Here is an 18,361-nt window from a genome sequence, read left to right as displayed (position 1 = left end):
GCTCCTTGACAGCACACTTGATTTTATAAGTAGGAGAGCACTCTAAGATAATGACGGGTACAGCGCAGAAGCCACACAACGTAACCTCACAGGCTATTGCAGCCAAGTGTGGCAATTGTGCCTAATTACACGTGCTGCGTGTTTACCCCACAGCGACACGGGGTGTGTTCACCAAACACGTGAGTGACTAACTCCCTGAGCTATGGTGTCACAGTACACTCCTCACTGGGAGAGAGGGGATTGCTGCTCTGATTCCTGATGACTGATGCTTCCTTATATAATGCAAGGCTTTGATTGACAGCCCTCAGCTCCTCATTAGCAGGGACTGTGTGACAGAATGGATCTGGATGCTGAAATAAGAGGCTTTTTGGTTTTCTTGGTGTTTGGAGACAGGATCTCATCGAGCCCAGGCTGGCTTTGAATTCTAGACTCCACCCTCCCATTTGTGGAAATGAAGTAGAAAATTCTTAATTCCCTGCCTTCTGGGAATGTATGCTCCTGTAAGGGGATGAGGGGGACGATAAGGCAAATAGAGGGACGAAAAGCAAATAGAGGTGGCAGTGATGAGTACAGGAGGAGAAGGTAACAACTCTCAACAGCAGCAGCAAGCTGGGAACAGATGGGGTGACGGGGTGGGGGGGGAGATGAGGCGAGATTGGGAGTAAAGATCAGAGTCGTCAGGCTATCCTAACAATTTACCCCTAACTCGGACAGAGCAGCTACTATGGAGGATGGACATCATCTGACTGGATTTTACCAGAATGCTGGCTTCTCATACTGGACTGCAGTGGAGCTGAGTGGAGAAGGAGCTCAAAGAAGAAGCTCCCTCCATGGTCAGATCCTGAGCCACAGTGGAGACTGAGGCATAGGGCTAGAAGGTGGTGACAAGGACATCTGCAGCTCCTGCAAGCCATGAACAAGGATGGAGCTGACTCTGCTTGGATCTTTGAGACTATTCTTTATATATATATATATATATATATATATATATATATATATATATATATAATAAAACTTTATTTTATGTGCATTGGTATAAAGGTGTCAGATCCCCTGAAACTGGGGTTACAGACAGTTGTGAGCTGCCATGTGGGTGCTGGGAATTGAACTCAGGTCCTCTAGAAGAGCAGCCAGTGCTCTTGACCACCGAGCCATCTCTCTAGTCCCCCGCTTGGATCTTTGAAAACATGAAATGGCCAGGCGGTAGTGGCGCACACCTTTAATCCCAGCACTCGGGAGGCAGAGGCAGGCAGATCTCTGTGAGTTTGAGGCCAGCCTGGTCTACAAGAGCTAGTTCCAGGACAGGCTCCAAAGCCACAGAGAATCCCTGTCTCGATAAATGGAAAAAAAAAAGTGAAACAGAAAATGGTTGTTTGTTGCTGCACCTGTAAGGCCAGCATGCAGAAAGCTGAGGCAGGGGGATTACCATGAGTTCTGGTTCAGTCTGGCTCCAGAGTAAGATCCTGTCTCAAAAGAGAAAAGAAAAAATGAAAAGGCTGGTGTTGGAGAAGGGTGAGCCGCTTCTTGGTTCCCGGCTGCTCAGCCCTGAAATAATCACACAGGAACTGTATTATTTAAATCACTCCTTGGCTCATTCGCTCTAGGTTCTTTTTGTTTTGTTTTGTTTTTCGAGACAGGGTTTCCCTGTAGTTTCTAGAGCCTGTCCTGGAACTAGCTCTTGTAGACCAGGCTGGCCTCGAACTCAGAGATCCGCCTGCCTCTGCCTCCCAAGTGCTGGGATAAAAGGCGTGTGCCACCACCTCCAGGCTCGCTCTAGGTTCTTAATGGCTAAACCTTACATATTAATTTAACCCATCTCCACTATTCTGTATAGCGCCATGTGGCAGTGGCTTACCGGCAAAGTGTTGGCATGTCTGACTCTGGCAGCTCCATGGCTTCTTTCTGACTCCGTCTGCCCTTCTTTCTCCCAGCATTCAGCCTAGCTCTCCCTGCCTACCTAAATTCTGCTATAGGTTCAAAGCAGTTTCTTTATTCATTAATGGTAATCACAGCACACAGAGGGGACTCCCACATCAAGCTGGGTCTTTGCACTTCCATGTTTTAAAACTTCATGGATTGGTTTCTTTGGAATATTTTAAAGACTTATCTTTTTGTTTTGTTTTTTGTTTGTTTGTTTGTTTTCACTCAGGGTTTTTCTGTGTAATAGCCCTGACTGTCCTGGAACTTGCTTTGTAGACCATGTTGGCCTTAAACTCAAAAGATCCATCTGCCTCTGCCTCCGGAGTGCTGGGATTAAAGGTATGTGCACCATCATGCCCATCATTTTTCTCTTATTTTAAAGATTTATTTTTTCTATATGTTTGCTTTCTACTATGTTGTATGGATACCCACGGATGCCAGAAGACACTCTTGGGTTTCCTGGAGCTGGCTGGAGCTACGGGTGATTGTGAGCTGTCTGTCTCAGGTGCTGGGAACTAACTCGGGTCTTCCACAAGGGCAAAAAGTGCTCTTAACCAGAGTCAGCTCTCCAGCTCTTGTCTCTCTGTGTAAACCTTGCGTATGTATGTGCCTGTATCTCTCTGTGTGTATGTGTGTGTGCCTGTGTGTGTGCATGCTCACAAATGTGTCTGCCTCTGTGTGTGTGTGCTCACGAATGTGTGTGCTTTTGTATGCATGTGCCTTCGTGTGTGTGTGCCTCTCTGTGTGCCTCTGTGTGTGTGCGTGTGTGTGTGTGTCTCTCTGTGTGCCTCTGTGTGTGTGTGTGTGTATTGGTGTTTTGCCTGCGTTTATGTCTATGCATCATATGTGTGCCAGACCAGAAGGCTAGAAGAGGGTCTCAGGTTCCCTGGAATTGGGGTTGCAGACAGGTGTGAGCTGCCATGTCGGTGCTGGGAATTGAACCTGAACCCTATACAAGAGCAGCAAGTGATCTTACCTGCTAAGTTGTCTCTATAGCAGCCCCTGCTCCTGCCTTTTGCATGTTTTTTGTTTTGTTTTCTTTTGTTTTGAGACAGGGTCTTACTATATAGCTCTGACTATCCTGGAACTCTCTATGTAGACCAGACTGGCCTCGAACACACAGAGGTCCTCCTACTTCTGTCTCCTGAGTGCTGGGATTAAAGGTGTGCACCATCACACCCAGCTGCCATTTCCATTTTTGACTTCCTACAGGACCTTCTTTAAGGCAAGGTCTCATGTAATCTAGGCTAGCTCAAATCTGCTGTGTAGCCAAGGCTATCCCTGAGCCTTTGGTCTTACATTCACCTCTTGAGTGTTGGGATTATAGGAGTTTACCACAATGCTCAGCTCATGAGATGACCCTAGAGGACATGGGGACCAGTACTTGGGACACAACTAAGACCCACAGGACCCAGATCCTGCATTGCCACTTTCTGGCCAAATGGCCTTGAGTCACTCCCTCCCTCACTCTTGTAGCGCTGGATTTCCTTGTCCTGAAATACAGCCTAATAATAATGGTTCCTGTCTTCCAAGGTGTGGGAGGGGAGTGACATCATGCCTGTAAAGGTGCCCAACAGCCGGGATGACGGGGACCAGGCCTGGAGGCCATTGAGAGTGGTGTCAACATTGTGTGCCAGGAGTGGGTACAGTCAGAGACAGAGAAGGCATGAGTTCATCCGGCTGCAGACAGAACAGGGACACTGGGCTATGGTGTTCAGTACTGGTAGGTGAAGGGAAGTCTAGCCTGGGAACTGCTGACCACCACAGAAGGAGCTGCTGTGGCTCATGGAGCTTAGCAAGAGAGGGGGATAAATTAAGTCACAGTCCTTGAGACCAGAGAATCACTGTGCCCTTCATAGAAATGTGCGGCAAAGGAGACCGGCAGCAGAGTTCTGAGAGATTCGGGTCTGAAGGTCATTAGACTGGGTAGCCAGTCTGTTTGTCAACCAAGCCACCTTGCCAGCCTGGTCACAGGACTTTGTTGTTTGTAAGAGTTATTTTTATGCCCAAGAAGGAGCCCTTGGAACTGGAATTTATGGATGTGGGTGCTGGGAACTGAGCTCAGGTTCTCTAGAAGAGCAGCAAGCATTCTTTTTTTATTATTGATTTTTATTGAGCTCTACATTTTTCTCTGCTCCCCTCCCTGCTTCTCCCCTCCCCTTCAACCCTCTCCCAAGGTCCCCATGCTCCCAATTTACTCAGGAGATCTTGTCTTTTTCTACTTCCCATGTAGATTAGATCTATGTATGTCTCTCTTCTGGTCCTCATTGTTGTCTACATTCTCTGGGATTGTGATTTGTAGGCTGGTTTTTCTTTGCTTTATGTTTAAAATACATTTATGAGTGAGTACATGTGATAATTGTCTTTCTGGGTCTGGGTTACCTCACTCAAAATGATGTTTTCTAGCTCTATCCATTTGCCTGCAAAATTCAAGATGTCGTTATTTTTTTCTGCTGTGTAGTACTCCATTGTGTAAATGTACCACATTTTCCTTATCCATTCTTCAGTGGAGGGGCATTTAGGTTATTTCTGGTTTCTGGCTATGACAAACAATGCTGTTATGAACACAGTTGAGCACATGTCCTGTGGCACGATTGAGCATCCTTTGGATATATACCCAAAAGTGGTATTATTGGGTCTTGAGGAAGGTTGTTTCCTAATTTTCTGAGAAATCACCACGCTGACATCTAAAGGGGCAGTAGCAGCTGCAGCAAGCATTCTTTTTTTTAAAAAAAAAAATATTTTATTTATTTATTTATTATGTATACAACATTCCTTCCATGTATGGTTGCATGCCAGATGAGGGCACCAGATCTCATTATAGATGGCTGTGAGCCACCATGTGGTTGCTGGGAATTGAACTCAGGACCTCTGGAAGAACAGTCAGTGCTCTTAACCTCTGAGCCATCTCTCCAGCCCTGCAGCAAGCATTCTTAAGCACAGAGCCATCTCTCTCTATCAGACACCACAGGAGTTTTTAAGAGGCAGACAAAGCTCGCCTGGCGACACATGCCTGTAACCCAGCATTCATGAGCGTGGAGGATTTCTTCAAGTTCAAAGTCAACCTGGGCTATATAGCCTTGGTTTGTCTCAAACAACGATTGAAAGGGGTGGGAGAAGGGAGGGAGAAAGGGAGGCAGGAAGAGAGAGGCTAGAGCGGTCCCACATTTAACCACCACTTTTAATACCTCAACTTAGGAGGCAGCGGCAAGGAATCTCTGCAGTTCAAGGCCAGCTTGGTCCACGTAGTGAGACTTTCTTTCAAAAAACAAACAAAACAAACAGAAGGGGAAAAAAATGAAAGGAAGGAAGACAGGGGGCCCGGAGAGATGACTCAGTGGTGAAGAACACCGACTGCTCTCCCAGAGGTCCCGAGTTCAATTCCCAGCACCCACATGGGAGCTCACAGCCATCTATGGCTAGTCTCCTGGGATCTCATGCCCTCTTGGGTGTGTATACAGGCAAACAAAATGTCCATATACATAAAATACATAAATAAATAAACCCTTAGAAGAAAACAATGAGCTGGATGTGGATCAACTAACTGGTGGAGCGCCTACCCAGCGTGCAGGAGGCCCTGGGTTGAACACCTACTAGTAGGGAAAAACAAAACAGAAGCCAGCAGCAGGAAATTCCAGCCTCACTGGGTTCAGGGAGCTGTAGAAGTGTTTGTTGGTCTGTTTGTTTGTTTAGACAGGATCACAACACTGTAGCCCCAGCTGACCTCAAACTCTTAGCAATCCTCCTGCTTCAGCTGAGCTTGGTTGTTCTTTTTTTAATTTATTTATTTCTTATATATACAGTGTTCTGCCTGCATGAATGCCTGCAAGTCAGAAAAGGATACCATATCTCATTACAGATGGTTGTGAGCCACCATGTGGTTGCTGGGAATTGAACTCAGGACAGGAGAGCACAGGACAACCCCTCGGGCTGCTCACTGCAACACAGTGAGTCACAGTGACCTTGATGTGCCCGTGCCCTGGAAAGCTAGGCAACCAGGAAAAAGAATTAAGAGGGCACATGAGAAGAAATATCCCATGACACGTTGCAGAGAGTGTGCCTAGCAAGACTTGTCAGAAGTTATGTGTGGTATGTATATAATGGAAGCCTTGGAAGGAAGGGGGAAGGGAAGGGCAGTTTCCCCTGCCAAAGAATTTCCTTGTATGATACAGGTAAAGTATATTCATCTGTAGAATGAATCCATAGAGACTAATCTAAGTAGTAGGAACAGGGAAGGGGATAGTGTTGGTTAGTTGGATTGAGACAGGGTTTCATGCACCACAGGCTGGCCTCAAAATCACTGTGTAGCTGGTTCCAAGACAGCCAAGGCTACACAGGAAAATCTGTCTTGAAAAAACCACCATAACAGCAACAACAACAAAAAAACAAACAAGAAAAGCCAGACTGTATTGGTGTTCGCCTTTAATCCCAGTACCTGGGAGGCAGAGGCAGGCGAATCTCTGGGAGTTCGAGGCCAGCTTGGTCCACAGAGCAAGTTCCAGGACAGCAGCTACACAGAGAAAGCCTGTCTTGAAAAACCAACAAAACAAAGCAAAACCACAACAAATCTATGTATGTCACCATCCCAGCATACTCTGACTTTGAAGGTGACACCCAGGAAAGAGTTTTTCCTCCACAACGTGGAACTGATCAACTGAGAAAAAGGGTGGAGAAAGAAAAGCCAACTGCTAATAAAGCGAATCAGCTGCTGAGGCCTGAAGAATCAGATGAGGGCGCCAGTGCGGCAAACTTTCCCCATGGCCTCCTGAGGCCCTAGCAGGGAACCGGGGGTTCACTCAAGGTGTCCCCGCCTTCCGCTGCTGCTGCTGCTGCTGCTGCTGCTGACTCCCGGTGAAACGTAGCTGGAGCAGAACCCAGCCTTATGGCACTTTTCCGTTCCACCTAGAAGCCTCTGGGCTGTGCGGTACACACCTTCTACCTGAAATGTTTGCCTGATTTTGAGAGGGAAATGCCTTCAATCAAGAAGACTTCCAGGCATACCTGTGGCGCTCTCCAGACACAAACAGGTCTGGAATTAAACGGAGGCCGGCGGGGTCGGGGGTGGGGGTGGGGGGAAAGAAACCAAAACAAATGGCCAGGGATGGTACCTGTCTGTTGTCCCAGCCCTCAGGAGGACTGAAAGTCCGAGACCAGCCTGGGCTAACAGTAAGTTCTGGGCTAGCTTGGTCTACAGTGTGAGACTCTGTCTCAAACAAAACAAAAAACAAGCAAGGGAGCAAGCAAACGAACTAACCGCGCTGTCAGGGGAATCCAGGCCCCAAGGGTGGCACGGCCCCGCCCACTTGGCTGTACCTGTGCTCCTAGGCCTCCCCGAGATTCCCTCCTGGGAACTGCCTCTGGCTGGCTTTGTTGTTGTCCCCAAGCCTCAGTCCGTGCTGGTTTAGTTTTACATAAGCTTGGCTGGCATGCCTTGAATTTTTTTTTAAAAGCTCGCTTCTTAAATATCTAAGGGAATAAATAGTTCTCTAAGCTGTCCTGTCCCCTACCTTGGAGTCACTAGTCTTTTCTCCAAGCTGCTCAAGTGTGGGTTGTGAGGCAGCGGCTTCTAGAAGGTTCTGGAAGGTTCTAGAAGGTTCTGGAAGGCAGTGAGCCTTGCAACCTGAGTCTCAGCTCATCTTATACCTGTGGGTTGTTTCCGAGCAGAGAAAACGCTAGATTATTCTTCTACCCTTAAAGGAACAATTCAGTCCAGGAGTGGAGTGCTCAGAAGGCAGAGGCAGGTGGATCTCTGTGAGTCTGAGGCCAACCTGATCTACATAGAGAGTTCCAGGCCAGCCAGAGTTACATGTTGACACCCTTCCTCAAAAAAAAAAAAAAATAATAATAATTAATTAATTAATTAAAAAATACAATAAAATGGTCTTAAGCCAGCCACAGACATCTGTATGCCCCAAGCCCTGTAAAGGGCAGTCGAGACGATTAGGGAATGTCCAACAGGGCAGGGTCAAGAATTTACCTGCTCTGCGATTGCATTTGCAGATTCACAGGGTTCACAGTGAAGCTGAACGCGTGATACACGCTTGTGATCCCAGCACTTGGGAGGTGAGGGCAGGAGGGTCTGAAATTCAAGGTCAGCCTTGGCTAAATAGCAACTTTGAGGCTAGCCTGTGCTACATTCCACAAACACAAACCCCCAGATTTACAAGCTGAGGGTAATAGTGCCAGTGTATGGTATTCCTGACGATGGTGTGGGGTTTGCTGGGAAGTTGGAGTCCCAAGACAAAGAAAAGAAACCAAGAAAAGGAAACCTGTAAGCAGCCACGCCCTGAGGGGAGGGGCTGGCAGGGATGCCTGCTGGGCAGGTGAGTATCCAGGGCTGAGGAAAACCGTGCTCTCCTCCAACACATAGGACCAGGGATCAAACTCAGGTCAGCAGGGCTGGCAGCAAATCCACCGAGCCATCTCGCAAGCATTCTCTGTCTCTTAGGGGTTGGACAGTGTGAAATATAGTGACAATTTGTGCTTCAGTGCTAGGGTCCAAGGTCTCACACATGCCACACCCCCAGGTCAGAGGTAGGCTTCTTTCTTTCCCTTTTTTCCTTTCTTCCTTCCTTTCTTCCTTCCTTCGTCCCTCCCTCCCTCCCTCCTCCCTCCCTTCCTTCCTTCCTTTTTCCTTTTCTTTTCTTTCTCTCTTTTTTCCCTTTATCTCTCTCTCTCTCTCTCTCTCTCTCTCTCTCTCTCTCTCTCTCTTTCTTTTTGAGTTTCCTGTATACTGGTATACTGGGCACCAAGTCAAATGTGAAATGTGTTAGGAGCATTACATCAGGTCCACATGACAGACCTAAGGGGCAGGGCAGGTCTATTACTAACCTCCATGTAAATAAGGAAGCTGGGCGCTCACAGCAGCTCAGGTCTGTCATCTCAGCCCACAGCAGCTGAGGAAGGATCCCTGTGAGTCTGAGGCCAGCCTGGGCTACATAGCGAGTGACTTCTGCACCTCTTTTCAAGCCATGGCTGGAGCCCCATCGAGGGTCAGAAGTCTGATGTGTTAACACCAGACTCTTGTTGGAATGCTGGGAAATACTTCCCACAGAACCGACCGCTGCTGCCACGATGCTGCTGCTGCTGCCATCCCATCAAATGTCCCTGCTCTAGATTAAATTGCATCCTCATAAAAGCTATGCCGAAGCCTTAGTTAAGACAGAGGCAGAGGCAGCTGGATCTCTGAGTTCAAGACAAGCCTGGCCTACAGAACAAGTTCTGGGATAGCCAAGGCTGCTCAGAGAAACCCCATCTCCCTATCTCGAAAATCAAAACAAACAAACAACCCAAGTAAACAAACCAAAAAAACCTGTGACTGTGACACCTGATATGGGTAGGCCCAGAGCCTGCCTGGGGGTATTAATTAGGTTTTCTTTCTTTTTTATTTTTATTTTATGGCATTGGTGTGTTACCTACATGTATGGTTGTATGAGGGTGTTGGATCCCCTAGAACTGGAGTTACAGACAGTTGTGAGCTGCCATATGGGCGCTGGGAATTGAACCCAGGTCTTCTGGGAGAGCAGACAGTGTTCTTAACTGCTGAGCCAGCCTTCTAAATTTCTTTCAAGGTTTATTTATTTCTTTATTCTGAAATAAATAGGGTCTTACTGTGTAGCACTCCCTAGAACTCACAAAGTAGACCAGGATGCCTTGAACTCACCGAGGTCCACCTGGCTCTGCCTCCCTAATGCTGAAATTAGAGACCTGCACTGCCATGCCTGATTGAACCACGCGCACACATACTAGTGCCCTTGGAGGCCCAAAGAGGATGTTGTTAGAACTAGAGTTACAGACAGTTGTGAGCCACCACGTGGGCTCACAAGAGCAACCAGTGCTCTTAACCACTCTGCCTTCTTTCCAGTTCCTTCGTTAAGGTTTCTATTGCTGTGACAAATTTCATAACCAAGCTGAGCGTGGTGTCACACAGTCGTACCTTTAGTCAGGCGGGAGCGCAGGCAGAACTTAGAGGTAGGGACTGAAGCAGGTGAGGACTGCAGCTCACTGGCTTGCTCCTCACGGCTTCCTCAACCTGCTTTCTCCTAGCACCCAGGACCACCTGCCCAGGGTGGCATTGCCCACTGTGGGCTGGGCTCTCCCAAATTAACCAAGGAAATGCCCACCAGGCTTGCCCACAGGTCAGTCTGTAGAGGCATTTTCTCAGCTGGGCTTCCCTCTTCCCAGACCACTCCACTTGTGTCAGGCTGTAACACACACAGTGTGATAGTGCACACTGGACAAGTGTGCACAAGGCAGGCTTAGGCGAGGTAGTGGGAGAGCTGCTGGCCGGGTTCTGGGAAGGGAGGGAGGGAAAAGGAGGTGAGGGAAGAAGGAAGGAAGGGAATGGGGGGGGGGGACCTAAGAGGGGGAGGGGACTAAAAAGGAACCAGGGTTTTTTAAACACTTATCACTTTCAGATAAGCTTCTTAGGGTCGGTCCTAAATTCAATTATCGGTATCCTTATCACAGCCTGGAGACTGAAAAACCTGCATTGGAAAGGCCAAGAACACCAAGGGGAGACACTAGGGTGACTCAGCTGGAAGCCCCAGCAGTCCTGCGGTAAGGGGCAGCTACCTACCGGAGGCTGGAAGACAGGCCTGGGACAGTCTGTCCCCAGAACCTCTAGAAGGGACCAACCCTGATCACACCTTGATCTTAGACCTCTTGCTTCCAGCCTCTGAGAGGACAAAGGACTGATATCACCTAGCTTGTGGAACACTTGGTCCCCAAGTGAGTTAGGAGGTGGGAAAGCTGCATTTTTCTGCCCTCTGAAGTTTGAAGTTCATTTCTTCTCAGGCTATCAGCTGATAAGATACTCTGGACTGGAGAGATAGCTTAGGGGGGCGGTGTGTGTGTGTGTGTGTGCGCGTGCGTGCGTGCGTGCGTGCGTGTGTGTGTGTGTGTGTGTAAAAGCTCATAATGCCCTTCAAGAGGATGTACCTTAGACCAAATTCCCTCAACAAGAGGACCCGAATTCAGATCCAACCATCCAAGTGGTTCTGCTCACAACCTCCGGGGTAACCCCAGCTCCAGCGGATTCAGTGCCGCTTCTGACCTCCTTGGGCATTCGGGCACTCACACACATGGACACATATACACAAACTGTGCTTTTATTGTTTTCGGGGGGAGGGCTGGGGAGACTGCTCAGTGGTTAAAGGCACTGGTGGCTTTTTCGGATGATCCAGGTTAGGTTGCATCACCCCATGGTGGCTCACAACTGCCTGTAACTCCACTTCTAGGGGCTCCGGACCCCAGCCACACATCTGTTGTACATGCAGGCACAAGATTCATACACACAAAGACAATGGATCTTTTCTTAAGTTTTTTCTTTTGTATTTTTTTTTGGGGGGGGGGTTTCGAGACAGGGTTTCTCTGTAGCTTTGGAGCCTGTCCTGGAACTAGCTCTTGTAGACCAGGCTGGTCTCAAACTCACAGAGGTCCGCCTGCCTCTGCCTCCCGAGTGCTGGGATTAAAGGCGTGCGCCACCACCGCCTGGCTTTTTCTTTTGTATTTTTGAGACAGGGTTCCTCTGTGTAGATTTGGCTGTCCTGGAACTTGCTCTGTAGACTGGGCTGGCCTTGAACTCACAGAGATCCTCCTGCCTCCACTTCCCAAGTGCTGGGATTAAAGGAGTGTATCACCATACATGGCAATATATATGTGTGTGTGTATATAGTATGTGTGTGCATATGCATGTGTATGTGTGTATGTATGTGTATAGAATCACACACACACACTCCAGTCCCCAAATCCTGCCTGACTTGTAACTGACGTTCACCAATCACAAGTGCCACAGGAGTGTGTCCGGCACAAAGGCGTCCCTCTGAAGCTGCCTGTCCCTCAGCCAGAGGGACTGCAGTGAGCTCTCCACCTTCAGCCAGGGCCTCTGCCCCTCTGCAGTCTCTCAGCACCTCCACTACTGAGAGGCCTGGGCCACCAAGCCCACTACCCACTGAGTTCTGGTCTTCGCCTGTCTACTTCATTTTCCTCCCCAACTGTCTTCATTGTGCAAAGTTTTATTCCCCAAACTAGCCTAGCGTTTGACCCGTGCCTGTGTCACAGCGAGATCTCAACAAAGACACACACACACACCCACGCACGCTCCACACCACAATCACACATACACATGCACTCACACACACACTCACGACTCTCACATACAAACTAAGAGCTGAATAAATGCCCTTCCTCCTCCCATGGGCCACCTCACTCATCTGGCCATCTAATCACACCCAGCCTGCCAGACTCATTAACTCCCTCCCCCCCATGCCGCCTCCCTCAGTCGATCTTAACAGAAAGGAAACACAAATCCGATTCTTCCAACCCCCGCATTTAAGCATCTTAGGAGCCTCTGAGGTTTTCCCCATCTGCTTCCCACCCATCTTCCACAGAGGTCTCCTCCAGTCCCCGCCCAGCCCCGGGCTGGCTCACAGCCCACCCTGTCAGCTCCCTGCCCCCTCCCCAGCGCTCTGTCCCTGGAATGCCCCCACCCGCTCCCCAGCGGACTCCCACTCATTCTTGCCCTGGCCGCTTCACCCAGGAAACAGTTCACCCTCCAGCTGACTTAGTCATTCTCTCTGTTCTACCTCTTCTCTCTCTGGCCTGAGCTCTGAGTAATAGCTCAAAATAGCAGCTGGTGTCTTCCCTGCCAGCCCTAATGTGCCAGGCACCCACCAGAGCAAGCACCCTTCAGCTATTTCACTGGGCCTGGGTAAGTTGCCCTGCCCCCCGTCACAGACTTAAGCCTTACTCACAAACCCAACCCCCAGAGGCAGCCCTGCCACACTATGGAATTAATTAATCTACAGGGTATTCCTCTGTGGACCCAACTCCTGGGCTCAAGTGATCCCCTGCCTCGGCCTCCCTAATTGCTGAAACTACAGGTGTGGTCCACAGGTCCCTGATGGAAGTGTCCTTTCTTCCTGAATGTCTCACTGCAAGCCAGGCCTCCCCAGTCCTGTCTATGGCTCACCATAGCGATTCACTTACTTCAAATATTGTTTCTTCCTCTTTATTCCTTGTCCCCTTGTGGGCTGGATTGAACCCAACATTGCACCCACATGCAAGGCAAGTGACCCACCACTGAGCTACATCTCCAGGGATACGTACATGTGTGTGTGTGTGTGTGTGTGTGTGTGTGTGTGCAGTGCTTGTGAGAACAACTTACAGAAGATGATTCTTGCCGGGTGGTGGTGGTGCATGCCTTTATTTAATTCTAGCACTTGGGAGGCAGAAGCAGGTGGATCTCTGAATTTGAGGCCAGCCTGGTCTACAGAGTGAGTTCCAGGACAGTCAGAGCTACACAGAGGTACCCTGCCTCAGAAAACCAGAAAAAGAAAGAAAGAGGAGTAGGGGAGTAGGAGAAGAGAAGAAGGAAGAGGAGGAGGAGTACTTGGTTCTCCTCTTCCATCACGCAGTGCTTAGCATTGAACTCGTGTTGTCAGGAAGCTTGGCTGCAAGCCCCTTTATCCACTGAGTTGATCCAGGTTTGCTTTTCCCTGCAGTGTCAGTGCCACAAAAGCAGAGTTTTTTGGTTTTGCTTGTTTGGTTGGTTTTAGTTTGGTTTTTCGAGATAGGGTTTCTTTGTGTAGCCTTGGCTATCCTGGAACTCCCAGGCTGGTCTCCAACTCACGGAGATCTGCCTGCCTCTGCCTTCTGAGTGCTGGGATTAAAGATGTTTGCCACCACTGCCCAGCTGTGATGTTTTCTCAACTAGTGGACAAAGAACAGGAATTGGATAACTGTTAACAGGTGAAGGAAGGTGGATGTTTCTTTCTCCAGATTCTCCCCTAAGGAGAGACAGTCCTACCTAGGGTTCTCTGGTTGGTGTCAACTCTAGTGGTCCCCTCCATTCATGATCCTGGGCCACTGTCTACAAATGACGTTCATGGTTACCTCTCAAGGGTTTAATGGAACAGGCACTCTATTTGAATCCTCCCTGGATTCCTCATCTGACCTTAGGTGACTGTCTGTGAGCCACAAAGGGTTGGGGTGGGAGGTGCATTGTTTATGTTGTTTAGCTTGAGTTTGTTTTGAGACAAGGACTCTGTAGTCCTTGGCAGGCCGGGAACTTTCCGCCATCCCCCTGCTCTCATCCATCCTCCTTCCCAATGCTGGGATCATGGGGGTTCCCCAAAAACTCATTTCTGTTGTTGCCACATCTCTGCCAGGATCCCGTGCACATGTGGGGGTACGGTGACATCTGCTACTCTAATGAAGCCTATTAAGACAACAAACAATAAAAATAATTAGACGGCAGTAATGAGAGCAAAGGCACCCTGCGTGGATTCCCCATTCCTGTGATCTAGCCTAAGTGTGCTGTGTGTGAATTAAGACCATCAGACAATTAGCTCTTATTATCTTAATTTTACAGATGTCTTAATGGAGTCTCAGAGGACTTGACTAAGTTTCCATACTATGTGCATCAGAGACAGGCTTCACCTGTAGGCTGAGGTCTGTTCTTGTTTCATTGATTGGTTGATTTTTTTTTTTTTTTTTTTTTTTTTTTTTGTTTTTCGTTTTTCGAGACAGGGTTTCTCTGCAGCTTTGGAGCCTGTCCTGGAACTAGCTCTTGTAGACCAGGCTGGTCTCGAACTCACAGAGATCCGCCTGCCTCTGCCTCCCAAGTGCTGGGATTAAAGGCGTGCGCCACCACCGCCCGGCCTGATTGGTTGATTTTTAACAGTCTCATTCTGTAGCTTAGGCCTGAGTCTGCAGTCCAAGCTGGCTTGACATAGCTATAATCATTCGAGAGGCGGGAACTTCAACTGAGGAAACGCCACCAGAAGACTGTGCTGTAAGCAGGCAAGCCTAGAAGGTGTTTTCTTAACTAGTGATGGCTGGGGGAAGGTCTAGCCCATTGTGGGTGGTATCACTGTGGGCAGGTGGTCCTGGGTTCTATAAGAAAGCAGGCTGAGCAAGCCATGTAGAGCAAGCCAGTAAGCAGCATCCTCCATGGCCTCCAGTTTCCTGTCCTCACTGCTTTCAAAGATGAACTGTTATATATTAGTGAGTGAAATAGAAGCTCTTTCCTTCCTGAATTGCTTTTGGTCATGGTCACATGGTCCTGACAAAAGGATAGTAATTAAGATAATTCCCTGGATCCTCCTGCCTCAGTTTCCCAAGGCTGGGCATGAGTCATAAAATCTTTTCTAAATATTTTAAAAACTGGCTTTTATATTTGTTTGCTTTGTTTTTTTCAAGACAGGGTTTCCCTCTGTAGCTTTGCAGCCTGTCCTGGAACTTGTTCTGTAGACCAGACTGGCATCGAAATCACAGAGATCCACCTGCCTCTGCCTCCCGAGTGCTGGGATTAAAGGTGTGTGCTACCACTGCCCGGCCCTATACTGACACTTAAACCTAGGGTCATCGACATGCTCGCAAATACTCTACCAGCGAACTGCCCATCCTGTCCCTAATCCATGGTCTTAGACCTCTCTAAGGACTGGGGAGATGGCTCTGTCAATAAAGCGCTTGCTTTGAAAGCATAGGGGCCTGAGCAGAGATAATGAGCACTCTCATAAAAAGTGGTTCACCTGAACAGGGAGGGGCAGGAGGGGCAGGAGAGGCACGCGCAGGGTGGGGAGTGGGGGGTGGGGAAACCCCTAAATGGTCCAGCCCAGGCAAACCAACGAGCTCCAGGTTCAGTGAGGAAATCTGTCTCGGAAAATAAGGTGGAGGTGCTAGAAGACACTAGGTGTCAACCTCTGGCCTTCATGTGCATGCACATGTAACACACACACATTGGTGCACACATGCATGCACACACATATGCACAAATGCACACATATAACACTTGCGTGCACGCACACACACAGACCATTCTAAGGTTGGCATGACAGCTTACATCTGTAATCTGAGCATGTTGGGAGCCTGAGGATCACTGCAAGTTGGAGGCTAGCCTGAGCTACAGAGTCAGTTTCAGGGCAGCCTACACAACTATGGGATACTGTCTCAAAGACAAACAGACAAATAAACAAACAAACAAAACCCCACTGATGAGGACAGCTCATCAGTTAAGAGCACTGGCTGCTCTTCCAGAGAAACTTGGTTTGATTCCTAGCCCTCACACAGAAGTACACAAGCCTCCTAACTCCAGGCCAGGGGAACTGACACCCTTTCTAGTCTCCGCAGGCAACAAGAGGGTGATTAGCATAGAAATGTATGTTGGCTAAAACCCATATACATAAAAATAAATGAAATAAAACAAACAAACAAACAAACAAAAAACCCACCATTCCAGGTTGACTGTTGACCTGTTAAAGAGATGTTGTTCATTAAAAAGTTTATCTGGGCCGGGCGGTGGTGGCGCACGCCTTTAATCCCAGCACTCGGGAGGCAGAGGCAGGCGGATCTCTGTGAGTTCGAGACCAGCCTGGTCTACAAGAGCTAGCTTCAGGACAGGCTCTAAAGCTGCAGAGAAACCCTGTTTTGAAAAACCAAAAAATAAAAAATAAAAAGTTTATCTGGGGACAGTGATGGAGGAAGACAGCCATGCCCTGCTCTGGTCTCCACATCTGTGAGCACAGGTGCAGGAATCTGTACTCTCATGTGAATACAATGTATACACACACATACTTGCATGCACACATGCACATAAAGTAGCCCCCTTTTGGAAACAAAAACAGTTTTGCCACATTTCCATTTGATTTCTAGGCACTGCCTTCGGAGCTGTTGGTGGCATTGTTTTAGCCGGTAAGACTCGTCTGCCCCAGACTTGGTGGTTTGCAAAGCGGTCTTGTGCCATTCCTCCTCTGAGCAACATGACTAGCTACGAGTTCACACTGCCGACACTATTGTCCCATCTCATAGAAGAGATGAGAGAGCCAGGTGCTTGGGTGCACAGGGTCCATGCCACCCGGTGAGGAGCAGAGCAAGGACTTCAGTGACCTATCAGCCTGGAAAACAAGCTGGATCTTCTGGTAGCCATCTCCAGACACTACACTCTTTCCTGCAATTTAAGATTAAATTAGTTAAACCGTGCAGAAGCACTTAGGCCCGGTCTTGGCACCTGTTCGGTTTCATATAAATGCTAATACAATCATCATCTTCATCAGTTCCTCCTGGGAAAAGAGTCTTGGCCAATGATTGCAGCCTGACTATGGACCACAATGGGAAGGTAGGTTTTTCCGTTCCAGCTCATGCTGGTAATATTGAAATACCATCACTCTCTGAGATCCCTAGGGAGCCACAGAGTGTTGAGTTGGGAGGGATAGTAGAGATGACCTCATCCTGGGTCCCTGAGAGGGTTAACCTGCGGCAGGACCAGAACAAGGCAAGGCAGAGGCATTGCTGCCTGGCCCAGATGCGTCCTGCAAAGATAGTTTTCTTAGCTCTAAAAGGCTACAGGGAGCAACAGTCACTCCCTAGCCATGGGCCTCAGGCCCCTCCAAACCAGTAAAGAATTATAAGTCATTAACCAGAAAAGAGAACATGTGACGAATTCCACCTCGGCTAAAGGGCTTAGAATGCTCGGGTGAGTAGCCAGAGATTCATAACACACACTTCAGCTATTTCTCAAAAAATCATTAACCAGCTCCATCAGGACTGCGACTTGAGCAACCAAAGAGAAAGAGCTGGTAGAGACATTCCTTGAAGGGCACCCTGTGTGTAACTCTGTGCCCCCTCTGGGTTTTCACGCTCCCTCCCTTCTCTAAGAGTTGGAGGAAGACGATCTTTGTGTCAAATGCTAAAACAAAAACAAACAAAAAAAAAAACACCGTGGAAATTTACCAAGCGCTTCCATCACACAAGGTAGATGTCTAAAGAATTTCACATTGTTTAGAGTTTTGGCCTGTGCAGTTCTGCAGGTGCGCACATGTGTGCCTAAGGGTGTGTGTGCCCATGCAGGCCACAGGACAGCTTCAGGAGTCAGTCCTCAAGTGCTGCCACTGTTTTTTTCTTTCTTTTTTTTGATCTGAAATTTGCCAAATAGGTTAGGCTGGCTGGCCAGTGAGCAAGGTGCAGGGGTCTTCCTGCCTTTGCCTCCCTAGTGCCGGGATTGCAAGGGTATACCACCATGGCCTGATTCTCTTTTCCCACGAGTTCTGGGATGAACTACAGTTCCCTGTGCTTCCACAAGCACCTGAGCAACTAAGCCATACCCAGACTGCCTTTTCGTTGTGTGTATTTGCATTTCTCTTGTGGGTGTGTATGTGTGGGGGTGAACATGCCACAGCATTTGTGTGGAGGTCAGAGGACAACCTGTGGAAGTCTGTTTCTGTGGGTTCTGGAGATGGAGTTCAGGCTGTCAGTCTTTGTGATGCCGGCTCAGCCATCTTGCTGGCTGGCCTGGAACTTGTGTAGACCATGCTGGCCTTGAACTCAAGATACTCACCTGCCTCAGCCTCCTAGATGCTGGGAGTGAAGGCCTGCACTGCCACTCCGGGTCCGGTCATTTTTAAAGACAGAGCCTCAATCTGTAGACCACATTGGCCTTGGA

Source organism: Arvicola amphibius, chromosome 5 (genome assembly GCF_903992535.2).
Source record: "Arvicola amphibius chromosome 5, mArvAmp1.2, whole genome shotgun sequence".
NCBI lineage: Eukaryota > Metazoa > Chordata > Mammalia > Rodentia > Cricetidae > Arvicola > Arvicola amphibius.
The sequence above is the reverse complement of the archived record's forward strand: the minus strand, read 5'-3'. Positions refer to the sequence as shown.